Source organism: Schistocerca gregaria, chromosome 3 (assembly GCF_023897955.1).
Source record: "Schistocerca gregaria isolate iqSchGreg1 chromosome 3, iqSchGreg1.2, whole genome shotgun sequence".
Taxonomy (NCBI): Eukaryota; Metazoa; Arthropoda; class Insecta; order Orthoptera; family Acrididae; genus Schistocerca; species Schistocerca gregaria.
In genome coordinates, this window is record NC_064922.1 from 274,950,229 (window position 1) to 274,969,101 (window position 18,873).

The window sequence follows — 18,873 nt, forward strand, 5'->3', positions numbered from 1 at the left end:
CAACTGCGCCAGACACTTGTTGTTTCTTATACAGGGTGGTCCATTGATCGTGACCGGGCCAAATATCTCACGAAATAAGCGTCAAACGAAAAAACTACAAAGAACGAAACTTGTCTAGCTTGAAAGGGAAAACCAGAAGGCGCTATGGTTGGTCCGTTAGATTGCGCTCCCATAGGTCAAACGGATATCAGCTGCGTTTTTATACATTGGAACCCTCCTTTTTTATTACATATTCGTGTAGTATGTAAAGAAATATGAATGTTTTAGTTGTACCACTTTTTTCGCTTTGTGGTAGATGGCGCTGTAATAGTCACAAACATATGGCTCACAATTTTAGACAAACAGTTGGTAACAGGTAGGTTTTTTAAATTAAAATACAGAACGTAGGTATGTTTGAACATTTTATTTCGGTTGTTCCAATGTGATAAATGTACCTTTGCAAACTTTCTGAGAAGGCATGCTGTTACAATGTGATTACCTGTAAATACCACATTAATGCAATAAATGCTCAAGATGATGTCCGTCAACCTCAATGCATTTGGCAATATGTGTAACAACATTCCTCTCAACGGCGAGTAGTTCACCTTTATGCACTGACAATGCGTTGTTGCATGTTGTCAGGCGTTGTCGGTGGGTCACGATAGCAAATATCCTTTAACTTTCCCCACAGAAAGAAATCCGGGGACGTCAGATCCGGTGCTTCTCTCACTACCATTCTCCTTCTGTAGGCATATGTGAAGCCATGGAGGAGCAACCTCTGTCACTGCAGCTGCTGCTGATGCCCACCGCCGGTCCCCGACCACAGGGCACCTTCCCGGCGCAGCTGTCCGCTCCTCCTACATGCTTCAGAACCTGGTGGACAACACACACACACCGATGGCACAGAGGACTTGTTTCTAGTCGTCTTGAGGGGGTCAAACCTCCGGTCGGAGCGCTTGGCTTAGCTACCCATCACCATCCCCTCTCTGGTGCGCTGCTACTGGTCAGATCATTTTCTGCCATCTGGCAATGTATGTTGTTGGGGGGGGGGGGGGAGGGAGGAGAGTCCTGTATTACAGCGTGACAGCAACTCGGACCCCAAATCAGACATCGATATTGTTGCAAGATTTTCGTAATTTGGTACCAACAGAAAGTAAGTTTCATCCTTTTGTTTTTGTTTGTTGTAGTTGTTGTATTAATATTAGATTCTTTTTTGTAGTGTCAGTATTATTTCTCATAAAGTTTGTAAGTACCAGGTTGATGTAACTCACACATACACTATGTACTATCTATAAAAATGTGAGTGGCGTGGCCTATGTCACCTTCCCAGGTAAGCGGTGGGAATTATAAAGAATGAATAAACAAATCAATGAAAGTGAGTCGATATTTACATCGCACAATCGCTGCCATACTCCGATGTCTCCTCTATCAGGTGCTCACATGAAATCCTGGCTTGGGCTGGGAGGTGGTTTCAGCATGTCAAGTAGTGTCTTCCACTATGGTACATATCAGTATATAAAGACTGTCACTGGCTGTGCAACAGCATGTCGGATCTTCAAGTAGCGAGTGACATCGGCTGAACTGATTGAGGAAACCTGACTTTGCTTGTGGAATTGGATATATACTGAATTAATACACTCAGCACTGCTGTTGTGTATTCTGAGGTAACGGACGAGATGTGAGGCCCTGAAAATATTCTAAGTTCAGAGTTAGCGGCCACTGCTGGGACTGCTCGGCAAGCTGCAGCTCGTTAGCAACCGTGTGATGCCGCACAATGGTCAGACCACGTGGTCTGGGAATTCCATGGTGACGCTGTGTCGATGAAGGAGACATGCAGGGAGTGCCAAAGATGGCGGACTTTGAGAAAACCTTAAAGGCAGACATTTCACAGTTATTATAGAAATCAGCAGTAGCCAGATGAATAATGATACCTTAAAAAGAAATATGCACATTACCATTACTTTCACGACGATTCTGATGGTGTAATCAGATTTTATATATCTTTATTAGTTTAAAGTTTAGTATGTGACTGTAAATTATACAAGTAACACCCAGCAACGAATTTCGAAAATCTAAATTGTTCATCCTATTTTGTCCATCGACGTGTCTTTAGGAAACTATTAGTGTAAACCTAAATTGATATAAACTACAGGCATTTAACGTGACTAGTACATGAGCTATTGGAGGTCAGAGTGGCCGATTACTATCGATCGCGTCAGTCCATAAGTACTCCACAGTTACAAGTAAAAATATTTACTCATCAATATCTTTGTTTATATCGGATATGTACTATTCATGAAGAAATTGGTCGATTATTTACTGTGCTTAGTGCTGTTCTATTCCTTTGATGTATGTTTATTTAAACTGTTTATGTATCTAATAATGTGTGTTAGAGCGTCTTTATAGTCCAGCCATAGAAATATTTATTTAATTTAAAGTTATTTAAATGAAAATCCAGTATTTCGAATGTGTTTGCACTATGTTTATGAGTGTGCATTTGCTTGGAGACATGACGGGACCGCCATCGCCAATCACAGCTCTCGTTACTAAGGGAGGCGACTACCGAAGTGAATGGAGGGGCAGTGCTCGACAGTGTGGCGTGAGGGACAGTCGTACAGGCATGGAGAGTCCTGGACAGCAAGGCGTGAGGGACAGTCGTACAGGCATGGAGAGTCCTGGACAGTAAGGCGTGAGGGACAGTCGTACAGGCATGGAGAGTCCTGGACAGTAAGGCGTGAGGGACAGTCGTACAGGCATGGAGAGTCCTGGGCAGTAAGGCGTGAGGGACAGTCGTACAGGCATGGAGAGTCCTGGACAGTAAGGCGTGAGGGACAGTCGTACAGGCATGGAGAGTCCTGGGCAGTAAGGCGTGAGGGACAGTCGTACAGGCATGGAGAGTCCTGGGCAGTAAGGCGTGAGGGACAGTCGTACAGGCATGGAGAGTCCTGGACAGTAAGGCGTGAGGGACAGTCGTACAGGCATGGAGAGTCCTGGGCAGTAAGGCGTGAGGGACAGTCGTACAGGCATGGAGAGTCCTGGGCAGTAAGGCGCGACGGACATACGGTCGACGGTCGCGGGAGATAGAAATGAGATAGAAATATTTCGTAGTGCCGACTTGTGCACTTGTGAGATTTCCGTGGTTTCTGCACTGAAGAAGTAGTACAGATTTAGAAGTGAATATCTCGTGAGCTATGTTGTTGTTCATAACTAATTGCGTGAAGATGGAATCTATTGTTTCCCTGTTATTCAACTTATATTTTGTTTAATTGCTGAACCATCGACACCAATATGAAGGTCCTTCTGCTATCGTACTCATTATGTAAATTGGTTAAAACAGTACCTGCAGAATTTATTTAACTGCAATATTTCATACATAAATTACTATATTGCATTAAAAATTCGCGATTGCCGAGTGATAGGAACCTTAGACCATTCGATCCATGTGTCTATTCATATTGTATACTGTAGACTCAGCGGTATTTGGCTTGTAGTACGGCAACTACGTATCCCAGTCTCTAGACAACGAAACCTGCCAAAACTTTTAATATTTCAACTTTGAGTCTGAGGATATGTAGTTGAGGGCCACCACACGTCATTTCATTTTATTTGAAAGCCCCAGTATGACGATTTGGGCCTGGATGTCCTAGACAGTGTGGTTAACTATCTTTTTCCGATTTGGGCTCAAGTGGACATTCACATGGCAGGGACAGCTTACGAAATATTTAATTTGTTTGCCTGTGCTGAACAACTAATTGTCAGTGTATTCGATAGTTCTAATGTCGAATACTTCAGTTTTTTTTCAAAAGGACACTATCGATTTCCTCCTCACCCCGCCGCAGACTGAGCCAGCGCTTCGTCTCTAATGACTTCATCGACAGTAGGACGTTAAATCTTTCTTTCCTTCGTGATGATAAAAAGTACAAGTGTTGCAACTGATGTCTTTATAATAAGATACTTAGGAGATGGAGCTTCTAACAACATAAATGGTCACAAGATCCAATTTGTGAAAATTTCCTACACCCTCCCTCCTTCCAATTACAGTGCCATAGGCATCTTCTTGATCGTCTATACGATCCAGTCCTGACTACAACTAGGCCTCGTTCGAACTCTGTCGATATTCTCCGTTGTTTTATAGTGACAGAAAGCACGAATGTCAAGCTGATACGCTATGAGCGTTCAGTTTATATATTCAGAACTTTATGCTCACGTAGTGTATCTACTTTGTCAATAAACATCGTTTGTTGTATGTCATAAGCTCTTGACGTCACCTCGAGGAGGTTATCGTAGTAATATGACTCTACAGTATGGTGTGATGATCGGCTACTGAGTTTGCCGCCCTATAGTGAAGCGAAATTTAGTGAATAGAGCTGCCTCCAGTTGCAACGAGAGATGCTCTAATGAACTGTAAACTCCGTCCAAACAGACCTAGGAAGGCCCAACAGTACCGACAGGCCGCCGTGTCATCCTCAGCCCACAGGCGTCACTGAGTGCGGATATGGGTGGGCATGTGGTCAGCACACCGCTCTCTCGACCATATGTCAGTTTACGAGAGCGGAGCCGCTGCTTCTCAGTCAAGTAGTTCCTCAGTTTGCCCCACAAGGGCTGTGCACCACACTTGCCAACAGCGCTCGGCAGACCGGATGGTCACCTATCCGAGTGCTAGCGAAGCCCTACAGGCTTAGATTCGGTGATCTGACCGGAACCGGTGTTACCACTGCGGCAAGGCCGTTGGGTGCTCTAATGAAGCAGGGCCTAAAAACTGAGCTCGGGCGAGAGGTATGGCTGCGTTATTCCATAAAGCTTCAACTCTGTGCCAGAATTCACCAATCCTAGTGGCTTACGACTGGTGGTGCGCCGTTCTCTCGGCAACCCTTGACCAGATGTTTTTAGTATGTGACGGACCTAGAGAATGTGCCTTCCGGGGCGACAGTCGAACAGCCTCTCTATAGGGACGTAGGTCAGGACAGTATGGAAAAATTGTGGTCCTGCGATATCTTGCTGAAAGGTAGCGTCACGGAGGCCTCGAAGACAGGCGCAACGTCTGGCCATAACGAGTAGAGATCCATCGACGGAAAAAAACCCAAAGCATAAAAAAGTAATTGACGTACTGAAATTTAGGGAATACATTTTTCTAGATAACATATTTACGTGATTAACATTACAAGTTCATAGATTAATGCAAGCAAGAGGTAAGTCATTGCAAATGTAAAATGCTGGTACATTAAAAACCGGTGTAACCGCCAGAATGTTCAATGCAGGCATGAAAACGTTCATCAATTGTGTTGTTCAGGTGCCCGATGTCTGTTTGTGGCATGGAGTTCCATGCCTGTTGTACTTAGTACATCAATACAGGGACGGTTAATGCTGTTCGTGGATGACGCTGACGTGTCATCCTATGATGTCCCACATGTACTCCATTGGAACCAAATACGGTGATCCAGTACACCAAGGCAAAATGTCAACACTCTGCAGCGCATGTTGGGTTACAACAGCAGTATATGGACGAGCGTTATCCTGTTGGAAAACACCGCCAGGAATGCTGTTCGCCGGCCGGAGTGGCCGTGCGGTTGTAGGCGCTACAGTCTGGAACCGAGCGACCACTACGGTCCCAGGTTTGAATCCTGTCTCGGGCATGGATGTGTGTGATGTCCTTAGGTTAGTTTTAAGTTCTAGGCAACTGATGACCTCAGAAGTTAAGTCGCATAGTGCTCAGAGCCATTTGAGCCATTTGAATGCTGTTTATGAATGGCAGCACAACAAGTCAGTCACCAGACTGACGTACAAATTTGCAATCAGGGTACGTGGGATAACTACAAGAGTGCTGCTGCTGTCATACGAAATCGCACCCCAGTCCACAACCCCAGGTGTAGGTCCAGTGTGTCAGATTGGTTACTGGCCCTCAATTGGCCTCTTTTTAACCAACACACAGCCATCACTAGCACCGAGGAATAATCACCTCCCATCAGAAACAACAGACTCAACCCTGCCCTCCAGTGTGCTCTCGTTTGACACTACTGAAATCGCAAATGGTGGTGGCTTCGGGTCTGTGAAACGCACGCTACAGGGCAACTGCCTCGGAGCCATCATTGAAATTTGTAACAGTTCATTGGGTCACTGTAGTGCCACCTACTGCTCAAATTGATGTTGCAGACGCAGTAGAATGCGCCACAGCTGTATGCCGAACTCCCTCTCGGTAGTGCCATGTGACCGTCTGGACGCCGTTCTTCTTGCGACTACTCATTCTCTTGCTCACCGCTGCCAGCAGTCATGTACAGTGAGTACATTCCTGCCAAGTCTTTCTGCAGTATCACAGGAGGAACATCCAGCTTCTCGTAGACCTATTACACGACCTCGTTTAAACTCAGTGAGGTGTCGATAACGGCATCTTTGTCGTCTTAAAGGCATTCTTGACTAACACCAGCTCACCACATCCAATCTCAAAGGTAACTAACGCTCACAACCGTTATAAGCGTGTATTTAAATGAAATCTGATTTGCATCCTTATAGCGGCTTTACTAGTGCCTCTCAATTACAACTGGTGCGAAATTTTAATAGACATCATCTTTCAGATGTAGAAACACGTCTGCCGACTTACGTTTATGTCACACAACTCCTTCTTGATGTTGCGATTTTTTTTCGTCAGTGTTTAACGCCTGCTGTCCAGATTATCAGCAACCAGAACGAGACATGATCAAGTTGCGTACCCAGTGGCGCCACATACTGTCAAGTCAGGGGATGGTCCGGATGAAGATGACAACGTCCACACCTAGATATGTCCATCGTGATGCACTACGAAAAATCGGGGCTCATGGCGCCACTATTGTGTCCCGCGCTGTTTTGGAGTCTACCGCTGTCGGCGAGTCAGTCTTCTGTCACGTGACGGAAAGCCACAATAGCTCTGGTCATATTGACAGTTAGTTGCACTCCAAATCGCGTCGCGTGACGACCATTTCCTGACTGAAGGTAGGTGACAAGGCTGTACGATGTTACACTTCCGTCCGAGCAATGAGCCCATTTCGTCTCTATAAGTCCGATTAAATTTACTTGTTGGTTGACGTCTGTCACTTACAGTTAAGGTACTGCCACCCTGGTTGCCGGTTACCACTCGGTTACAGTCGCACACCAACACGGCGGGCCACTACACTAGTGCTAAAGGGAAGGAACGAAGATTAGGTTTAACGTCCCGTCGACATCGAGGGCATTAGAGACGGAAAACAAACTCGGATTGTGTCAATGATGTGAGAGGAAACGGGCGGTGTCCTTTCGCGGATACAATTTCGTCATTTGCCTGGAGTGGTTTAGGGAAATCATGGAAAACCTAAATCTCGATGGTGGGACGCGGATTTGAACCGTCGTCCTCCCGAATGCGAGTCCAGTGTGCTAACTACTGTGTCACCTCGCTCAGTTTCACATGTGGTGTTACTTAACGTGTAACGGGGAGCAATGTTTCAAGTGACCGTCTTGAGGTACAAAGGGAATGCGAGGTGCTCTACCGATAATTGATTTTAAAATACAAATGACAGAACTATCGCAGATGAAACGTCTCGCAGCCGTGAATTTAAGCTCGTGTGTTGATCTAGCTGCAACCTGGTGATGTACAGTGCATACGACGTTATGGCGGTCAACTATCTGCGGCAGAACTACTAATCCTGCATGCTTTGTTCATGGCAAATAAAGGTAACCTCTACGGACAAACTCAAGACAGAAGAGGTTCAGTTTGAGCACTAAATCTGCAACTTTTCGCATTCAGTGGTCACCTGAAAGTATCCTAACACTTGCTACTTGAGCTGCCGAGTTGCCAACCGGTAAGTAGTCCTGGTTACAGGTTATAGGCGAAACATGTAGATTCCAAACAAAAAGAATGATAGAAAGAAAAATAAGAGTAAATAAAAAGTCAATACGATGACGAAAATATCGCAATCAAGTATCAGAAACAAAAAAAAATGCATTTAGCCCAAGTTATTGAATAAAAATAACGATGAAAGTCATTTTGATAAGATTTAGAAACAAACAATTTTAAAATATGTCACGAGATTCGAACAAGCGAACTTTTACACGTCATGGAGGTATCTTAATCACTACACTACGCTACCGTCCTACATTAAATTGTTGTACTACTTCCACAATCAGTCACAGTGGTGATATGCTGCCTCGAAGACGTTCGGTCCTACATACAAAACTTATCTAATGTAGGCCAATCTTTGTGATTGTGTTAATTATATATGTGACGAAGAATCACGTCTTGTGCGAAAGGATCCAGTAGGATTTGGTCTGTACTGTGTGTGAAACTTGACTATTTCGTTGTTGTTGTTGTTGTGGTCTTCAATCCTGAGACTGGTATGATGCAGCACTCCATGCTACTCTATCTTGTGCAAGCTTCTTCATCTCCCATTTCGTTATCATCGTTGAATGTGAGGGCTATCTGATGAAATGCGAAATTTCCAAAAATTCCAAGAAAGAAACTGATCAATTGAAGTGGCAGTTTGAGTACGAGGAACAGTTTGTCATGAAGCTGAGCGTTCTGATAGGAGGAATCTAGCGCCGACCGCATGAAGTGTCAACCACAAAGGTTCCTTTTTTCTTTTCTTTTTTTATATCACACAACGGGGCCGTTGAGGCAGTGTGTGGCGTTGAGTTTGGCTCTCCTGGACTCATCGATTCCACGTTCGCGTGAGTCTCATGGGATACCGTCTAACACGAGCAGCAACATCGCTGAACGATGACCTTTGTCTCAATACGTCACGATCAGGCTGCTATCGAATTCTGACTAGTGCTTCGTAGCAGCCGACCCTTTATTGTTAGAGGGCACGCACAACCGACACGTAAGATGGGTTGCCGACCACCTTTCAGCAGCGCGGGGAGAAACACCGCCAGCGGACAGAAACAATAACAGACTGTCCAAATAAACACGGAACAACTTCGCCAGAAAACATGTGCAGTCTTCCACCAATCGGAACTCATATGACTCATGTAGCACTCCGCCGACCTGGCTTTATAAGCACGCCTAGAACGCCACACCTTCATTACTTACCAACTTCTAAGAACAGCTCTGGCCAGTACTTACGCGGGCCCTAGCGTTGTAATCACTAACCGTAGCAGTGTAGTAGCACGTTGTATTTTGTAACGTGTAGAGTCGATTTTGTTAGCATTTTCTTCCATTGTCTTGTTTTCCTTATCTGGTTTGCCAGCACAAGAGTTGTGGCCTTTTTTCTGTTTGTTCTTGTGTTTAACACTTAGTGTATGCCAAGAAAGCGTTTTTCCATTAATTGTAATAAAGTGTGTTCAAATTGACTGTTAGTTCTTTCCTGTCGACCGCAGGACACTACAAACACCTTCTCACGAAAAACCAAAATATAAATTCTTATTTTGAATGAGAAACCTGCTGCGTAGTTGATCCTTCTTCAGTATGTCTCAGAAATATTGTGACAGAAATTGAAGAGGGTTTCTTGAGGAGCTATCCCAATACCTGGAATTGCATGTCAGGATCGGCGTGTTGTTTTACTATATAAGATGACCCGTGCCAAGACAATGTTCAGCAATAGCCGATTTGCTCGGCTGTTGTAAGCGTGTGTGACGCTTATACTCAGTTCACCAGTCCTTCAAGGTCCTGATAGTCTGACCAATATATGACATGCCAGATCCACATAACTACGACAGAAAACCACCTCACCCAAACCAAGACCATTCTTAATAGAATCTAAATGGACCATAATAGTAGATGGAGGTCGGAAAAAACTTTTTACATTACACTACTGGCCATTAAAATTGCTACACCACGAAGATGACGTGCTACAGACGCGAAATTTAACCGACAGGAACAAGATGCTGTGATATGCAAATGATTAGCTTTTCAGAGCATTCACACACGGTTGGTGCCGGTGGCGATACCTACAACGTGCTGACATGAGGAAAGTTTCCAACCGATTCATCATACACAAACAGCACTTGACCAGCGTTGCCTGGTGAAACGTTGTTATGATGCCTCATGTAAGGAGGAGAAATGGGTACCATCACGTTTCCGACTTTGATGAAGGTCGGATTGAAGCCTATCGCGATTGCGGTTTATCGTATGGCGACATTGCTGCTCGCGTTGGTCGAGATCCAATGACTGTTAGCAGAATATGGAATCGGTGGTTTAAGGAGGGTAACACGGAACGCCGTGCTGGATCCCAATGGCCTCGAATCACTAGCAGTCGAGATGACATGCATCTTATCCGCATGGCTGTAACGGATTGTGCAGCCACGTCTCGATCCCTGAGTCAACAGATCGGGACGTTTGCAAGACAACAACCATTTGCACGAACAGTTCGACGACGTTTGCAGTAGCATGGACTATCAGCTCGGAGACCATGGCTGCGGTTACCCTTGACGCTGCATCACAGACAGTAGCACCTGCGATGGTGTACTCAACGACGAACCTGGGTGCACGAATGGCAAAACGTCATTTTTTCCGGATGAATCAAGGTTCTTTTTACAGCACCATGATGGTCGCATCCGTGTTTGGCGACAACGCGGTGAACGCACATTGGAAGCGTGTATTCGTCATCGACATACTGGCGTATCACCCAGCGTGATGGCATGGTGTGCCATTGGTTACCCGTCTTGGTCACCTCTTGTTCGCATTGGCGGCACTTTGAATAGTGGACGTTACATTTTAGATGTGTTACGACTAGTGGCTCTTCCCTTCATTCGATCCCTGCGAAACCCTACATTTCAGCAGGATAATGCACGACCACATGTTGCAGGTCCTGTACGGGCCTTTCTGGATACAGGAAATGTTCGACTGATGCCCTGGCCAGCACATTCTCTAGATATCTCACCAATTGAAAACGTCTGGTCAATGATGGCTGAGCAACTGGCTTTTCACAATACGCCAGTCACCACTCTTGATGAACTGTGGTATCGTGTTGAAGCAGCATGGGCAGCTGTACCTGTACACGCCATCCAAGCTCTGTTTGACTCAATGCCCAGGCGTATCAAGGCCGTTATTACGGCCAGAGGTGGTTGTCGTGGGTACTGATTTCTCAGGATCTATGCACCCCAATTGCGTGGAAATGTAATCACATGTCAGTTCTAGTATTATATGTTAGTCCAATGAATACCCGCTTGTCATCTGCATTTCTTCTTGGTGTAGCAATTTTAATGGCCAGTAGTGCAGGTGCTGCCCATTGTGGCTATCAGTCGCGATTACTGAATAGCAAAGTTAGTAACGTTGCAAGACATTCCGCCTATGGTCTGTCAGCGTAAAAAATCACCTTTGTTGCCGAAGGGATGGCCTAGTGGCTGTCAACAGCGCCTATAACTTCGAATCTCTGTGGGTTACCCTGTACGCAGAATGTGGGTAGAGTTTCTCCTACCTACTTTGTGCGGTTCTGATGAAATGGTTATCATCAGCTTCTCCAAGAATGTAATATACGATGTGTAACAAAAAGAATCATTCTCCTTAAAAAAACCATAAATATTATGTAACTTGAGATAAGTGCGCGAACAACATACTGTTGCAAAGAGCAAGAGTTTTACATGGTTCCCGCTGGGTAGCAGCGTGGAGCGCCCACTTCAGTTCTAGTAAAAATGGTGTCGGGACAACAGAAAGCGCTATGTGTTCTACGTTTTGCGCATTGCTGGTCAGCGATAACTGTTCAGCGTGATTTTCGTACTAGGTGTGATGTGTACCCTCCTACAGCACAGAACATTAGACAATGGCATGAACAATTCCGAGAAACAGGTTGTTTGTGTAACGGTAAATCGGTGTCCGTCCCCGAGTGTCCCTCACAGACGTCGAACGCATCCGCCATAGTTTCACAAGAAGTCCTCAGAAATCCGTTCGCTGTGCAGCTCAACATGCCACCAATGTCCGTCTGGCGTGCGTTGCGTCAACGTTTACACATGAAACCATATAAAATTCAACTACTGCAAGCTCTTCGTGAAGGTGATAAACAACAACGTGTGCAGTTCTGTAATTTCGTTCTTGGCAAGATGGAGGATGACAGTATTCTTTCACACTCAGTGTTTAGTGACGAGGCAGTATTCCATTTAATTGGAAAGGTGAACCGTCATAATGTGAGAATATGAGGTACGGAACAACCGCATAAAGTTGTACAACATGAGAGGGACTCTTCAAAATTTAATGTTTTATGCAGTTTCACAGGAAAATGGGTATGGTCAATTTTTCTTTGCCAAGAACACTGTTACATTAAGCTCATATCTTGATATGCTTCACAACTTTCTTTCTACAACGTTAGAGACTGATTTGAGCGACTTCATTTACGAACGGTATGGGACACCACCTCATGGCACGATGGATCGGTCGCACTGGACCAATTGATTCAGCCTTACACTGCTGGCCTCCAAGATTACCAGACCTGACCATAAGCGATTATTTCATGTGGGGGTTTATAAAAGACTATTTCTGCACCTCCGTTACCAACAACAATCGATGAACTGAGGCACCGCATAACAACACCTGTGGAAGCTGTAACTCCAGACATGGTCGCTGCAGTGTGGGAACAATTTGAATACCGCATTGACATATGCCGTGCATCTCAAGGGGGGCACTTTGAACACCTACACTATGTGATCAACAGTATCCGGATGCCTGGCTGAAAATGACTTACAAGTTCGTGGCACCCTCCATTGGTAATGCTGGAATTCAGTATGGCGTTGCCTCACCCTTAGCCTTGATGACAGCTTCCACTCGAGCAGGCATACGTTCAATCAGGTGCTGGAAGGTTTCTTGGCGAATGACAGCCCATTCTTCACGGAGTGCTGCTGTGAGGAGAGGTATCGATGTCTGTCGGTGAGGCTTGACCCTAAGTCGGCGTTTCAAAGCACCCCAAAGGTATTCTGTAGAATTTAGGTCAGGACACTGTGCAGGCCAGTCCATTACAGGGATGATATTGTCGTGTAACTACTCCGCCACAGGCTGTGCATTATGAACAGGTGCTCGATCGTGTTGAATCGCCATACCCGAATTGCTCTTCAGTGGCGGCAAGCAAGAAGGTGCTTAAAACATCGATGTAGGCCAGTGCTGTGATAGTGCCACACAAAACAACAAGGGGTGCATGCTCCCTCCATGAAAAACACTGCCACACCATAACACCACCGCCTCCGAATTTTACTGTTGGCACTACACACGCTGATAATTGACGTTCACCGGGCATTCGCGACACCCACACCCTGCCATCGGATCGCCATATTGTGTACCGTGATTCGTCACTCCACCCAACGTTTTTCCACTGTTCAATCGACCAATGTTTACGCTCCTTACATCAAGCGAGGCGTCGTTTGGCGTTTACCAGCGTGATATGTGGCTTATGAGTAGCAACTCGACCATGAAATCCAAGATTTCTCACCTCCCATCTAACTGTCATAGTACTTGCAGTGGATCCTGCCGCAGTTCGGAATTTCAGTGTGATGGTCTGAATAGATGTCTGCCTATTACACATTACGGCCCTCTTCAACTGTCGGCGGTCTCTGTAAGGCAACTGACGAGATCGGCCTGTACGCTTTTGTGCTGTGCGTGCCCCTTCACGTTTTCACTTCACTATCACATCGGAATCAGTGGACTTAGGGACGTTTAGGAGTGTGGAAATCTCGAGTACAGACGTATGACACAAGAGACACTCAATCAACTGACCACTTTCGAAGACCGTGAGTTCCGCGGAGCGCCCCATTCTGCTCTCTCATGATGTCTAATGACTACTGAGGTCACTAATATGGAGTACCTGGTTGTAGATGACAGCACAATACATCTAATATGAAAAACGTATGTTTTTGGGGGTGCCCGGATACTTTTGATCACATAGTATATGAAATGGAATGAAGAAAACCTTTCTGCGTTTCCCGTTCATCAAAAAAACAAAATTCATTGTATATTTTTCATGTATACTGATGTGCCAAATCGGAAGATTCTTTTTGATACGTCCTACTTCACTAAACTTTTCAGTTTGTTGTATGCTGTCGTAATTTTCATGGGCAGCAACGTGTATTTTTAAACAGACTCAGAAAACACTTTTTGTTTTCGTGCTATCTGACCACTCAATTTTCGACCTTGCACTATTTCGCTAATGAAACGCTCTTTAATCTCGATATTAGCTTCCTTTCGTGCGCCACGCATGCGAGCTGTCAACAGCATCCTTACCCAGCGCCTTGTTTTAGATTCTTCTTTGCGCAGGCTTTTTTCGAAACGACGCTGTGGCTCGGTTGCTCACCGCAAACACGTTCTCCGCCTGCAAACAAGGCTACCGATGTAGAACGCACGCTATTGTTAAGAGATCGTGTCCCGATTGTCGTTGAATACACTTCCCCTTGTAGGCAGTCTGTGGTGACGGATGATATGCTCAGTGAAGTACAGCCCACAGATGGCCGATAACCGGCAAATTACTGCTCATTAGCGTCTGCGCCCTTGCCCTGTGAGCGCCACTATCTCCGGTGCGAAAACTCCAGCAGTAAACTGCAGTGCCTCTAACAACTCCACGACTTCTGGTGTCAGAACCTGCTGCCGTGATAGTCGCGTAAGCGATGGCCAAACACGAGGATATCATTCTAAGGCAAGTACTCGTCCGAATGGTGAATATCGGTGCGATGCCAGTGTCTGTATCACTAATATGTAATTCTATAAAAATAAAATCGCCCTAGAATTTAAACACATCGTAGCAACTGGCGCATCGCTTACTATCTGAACATAGAAGACAGAAACGTAGAGGACTGGAAAAATGCATTTTTAATGCTAAACTTTGTTCTTGCACTGGGAATTCATTTTTTGGTAGTCTTAATACACTTCAGAACAGTTATTTTTTCTGTCTTATACCGTTCTGCTGGCCGCTGTGGCCGGGCGGTTCTAGACTCTTCAGTCCGAAACCGTGCTGCTGCTACTGTCGCAGGTTCGAATCCTGCCTCGGGCATGGATGTGTGTGATGTCCTTAGGTTAGTTAGGTTTAAATATTTCTAAGTTCTAGGTGACTGATGATCTCAGAAGTTAAGTCCCATAGTGCTCAAAGCAATTTGAACCATTTTTAACCCAAGCAGGTCTTCACTTTCAGGAGAAACAATAATTACGCCCTTCTCAAAAACACAATTTGAGGCTGATGTTATACATGCATTTGTTGTTGTTGTTATTGTGGCCTTCAGTCCAGAGACTGGTTTCATGCAGGTCTGCATGCAACTCTATCCTGTGCAAGCTTCTTCATCTCCAAGTACCTACTGCAACCGATATCCTTCTGAATCTGCTTAGTGTATTCATCTCCTAGTCTCCCTCTACGATTTTTACCCTCCACGCTGCCCTCCAATACTAAATTGGTGATCCCTCGATGTCTCAGAACATGTCCTACCAACCAATCCCTTCTTCTAGTCAAGTTGTGCCACAAGCTCCTCTTCTTCCCAATTCTGTTCAATACCTCCTCATTAGTTATGTGATCTACCCATCTAATGTTCAGCATTCTTCTGTAGCACCACATTTCTAAATCTTCCATTCTCTTCTTGTGGAAGTTATTTATCGTCCATGTTTCACTTCCATACATGCCTACATTCCATACAAATACTTTCAGAAACTTCCTGACACTCAAGTCTATACTCGATGTTAACAAATTTCTCTCCTTCAGGCAACACTTTCCTTGCCATTGCCAGTCTACATTTTATATCCTCTCTACTTCGACCATAATGAGCTATTTTGCTTCCCCCAGCATCAACTGATTGAATTAGACTACATTCCGTTATCATCGTTTCGCTTTTGTTGATCTTCAACTTAAATCCTCCTTTCAAGACACTGTCCATTCCGTTCAACAGCTCTCCCAGGTCCTTTGCTGTCTCCGTCAGAATTACAATGTCATCGGCAAAACTCAATGTTTTTATTTCTTCTTCATGGATTTTAATTCCTACTCCAAATTTTTTTTCCTTTACTGCTTGCTCAATATATGCATTGAATAACATCGGGGATAGGCTACAACCCTGTCTCAGTCCCTTCCCAACCACTGCTTCCCTATCATGCCCCTCGACTCTTATAACCGCGATTTGGTTTCTGTATAAATTGTAAATAGCCTTTCGCTCTCTGTATTTGACCCCTGCCACCTTCAGAATTTGAAAAAGAGTATTCCACTCAACATTGCCAAAAGCTTTCTCTAGGTCTACAAATTCCAGAAACGTAGATTTGCCTTTCCTTAATGTATCTTCTAAGATAAGTCGTTGTGTCAGTATTGCCTCACGTGTTTCAACATTTCTACGGAATCCAAACTGATCTTCCCCAAGGCACTTATTATATTTCTGTAATTTTTGGGCTCGAAAATGAAATGCATGCGCCTGTTTAAAATAGGTTGAAGCATCCTTCGGCGTTATTTGGTAATCATCTGTTTTTAGGAATACTCAAAATAGAAGAAAAGTGTTTCGCTGTAGCATTGATGTATACGTTACTTAAATTATTTACTTCCGTATCATAAAGAATCCCTAGAGTAATTGATGTTCTGTTTTGATTTTATTTCTCGCGGTAGGATTCGGCATCTGGCAAAGGCTTGCCAGTTCGAACTCCTCGTAGCACGTAAGATTGTTTGAAATGTTATTTGCTGTTGTTAATTAGACCATTCACTTCAGTTTACCGGAAAGACTGAAATGTGGTGAAAAACGAGTGCCAACGAAATCAGATGTTAAAAGGCAAAAAGTTTAATGTGGTTATTCTGTAGTGTAGATGAAAAGCCGCTGCGTGAGTAATGATGTTCTCATAACGTACGCTGAGGCGACGGAAGTCATGGGGTAGAGATAGGCACAGATGCATGTGGCAGTAGTAGTGCGTATACAAGGTAAGAAAGGGCAGTGCATTGGCGGAGCTAGCATTTGTACTCTGGTGATTCACCTGAAAAGGTTTCCGTCGTGATTATGGCCGCACGATGGAAATTAACAGACTCTCATAGCGGAATGGTAGATGGAGCTAGGCGCATGGGACATTCTATTTAGGAAACCGTTAGTGAGTTCGATATTCCGAGACACAAATGTGTCACGAATGCGCCGAGAAAATCAGATTTCAGGCATTACCTCTCACCACGGACAACGTAGTTGCCGACGGCGTTCATTTAACGACTGAGAGCAGCGGCTTTGCGTGAAGTTGTCAGTTTTAACGGACAAACAGCAATGCGCGAAATAACCGCAGAAATCAGTGTGAGACATACGACGAACGCACGCGTTAGGAGAGTGGGGCAAAATTTGCCGCTAATGGGGTACGGCAGCAGCCGACCGACGCTAGTGCCTTTGCTGTCAGAACGACACCATCTGCAGCGCCTGTATTGCGCTGGTCACCATATCGGCTGGACTCGACGCTGGCGGGCGCCCAACTGGGCTTCAGCAGACTCGGATGGAACGAGCTCGTGACGTCATCGCACTGGCTCGGATGAGCCACGTATCTGTGATCGGAGTGCGGCGAGACGGCATTGGTCTCTCAGCCCTCCAAATCAGCCGGATGACACCTCGCAGCTCCGAACTGGGCAATAGACCGTCGGACGAAGGGATACCATGACGTCACAGCGCAGGCCAGGCTGCTTCGCATAGCATTCAACATTTTATTCCCACAATTGGGAACACACACTTTACTTCACCATTAATTTATGTAGTTCAACACTGAAGAGCCAAAGAAACTGGTACACCTACCTAATATAGTGTAGGGCCCCCACGAACACGCTGAAGTGCGGCACCTAGTCGTGGCATGGACTCGATTAATATCTGAAGTAGTGCTGGAGAGAACTGACAGGACGAATCCTACAGGGCTGTCCATAAATCCGTAAGAGTATGAGGGAGTGGCGATGTATTCTGAACAGCACGTTGCAAGACATCCTAGATGTGCTCAATAATGTTCATGCCTAGGGAGTTTGGTGGCCAGCGGAAGTGTTTAAACTCAGAAGTTACTGGAGCCACTCTGTAGCACTTGTGGACGTGTGGAGTGCCACATTGTCCTGCTGGAATTGCCCAAGTTCGTTGGAATACATAATGGACATAAATGAAGGCAGGTGATCAGACGGGATGCTTACGTACGTGTCACCTGTCAGAGTCGTGTCTACATGTGTCAGGGGTCCCATATCACTCCAAGTGCACACACCCCACACCACTACAGAGTCCCACCACCTTGAACAGTTCCCTGCTGATATGCAGGGTCCATGGATTCGTCAGATTGTCTTCATACCCATACACGTCCATCAGGTCGATACAATTTGAAACGAGAGTCGTCCGATCACACAACATCTTTCCAGACATCAACAGTCTAATGTAGGTGTTGATAGGCCAAGACGAGGCGTAAAGCTTTGTGTCATGCAGTCATCAAGGGTACAACAGTGGGTCTTCGGCTCCGAAAGCCCATATCGATGATGTTTCGTTGAATGGTTTACACGCTGACACTTGTTGATGACCCAGCATTGGAATCTGCAGCAATTTGCGGAAGGGTTGAACGATCCTCTTCAGTCGTTGTTGGTGCCGTGCTTGCGGGATCTTTTTCCTACCGCAGTGGTCGGAGATTTGATGTTTTACCGGATTCCTGGTATTCGCGGTACACTCGTCAAATTGTCATATGGGAAAATCCTCACTTCATCGCCACCTCGGAGATACTGTGTCGCAATGCTCGTGCGCCGACCATAACACCACGTTTAATCTCACTTGAATCTTGCCAACCTGCCATTGCAGCAGCTCAAAAAAAAAAAAAAAAAAAAAAAAAAAGTTGGTTCAAATGGATGTGAGCATTATGGGACTTAATTTCTGAGGTTATCAGTCCCCTAGAACTTAGAACTACTTAAACCTAACTAACCTAATGACATCACACACATCCATGCCCAAGGCAGGATTCGAACCTGCGACCGTAGCGGTCGCGCGGTTCCATTCTGAAGCGCCTAGAACTGCTTGGCCACTCCGACCGGCACTGCAGTAGCA

At 45.3% G+C, this 18,873-nt stretch overlaps 1 protein-coding gene across 1 annotated transcript in view; it reads right to left on the bottom strand.

The window, feature by feature from the left end:
* LOC126355341 (decreased expression in renal and prostate cancer protein-like) overlaps positions 1–18,873 on the bottom strand; it is a 43,046-nt gene that overhangs the window by 13,522 nt on the left and 10,651 nt on the right. The window lies entirely within an intron of this gene.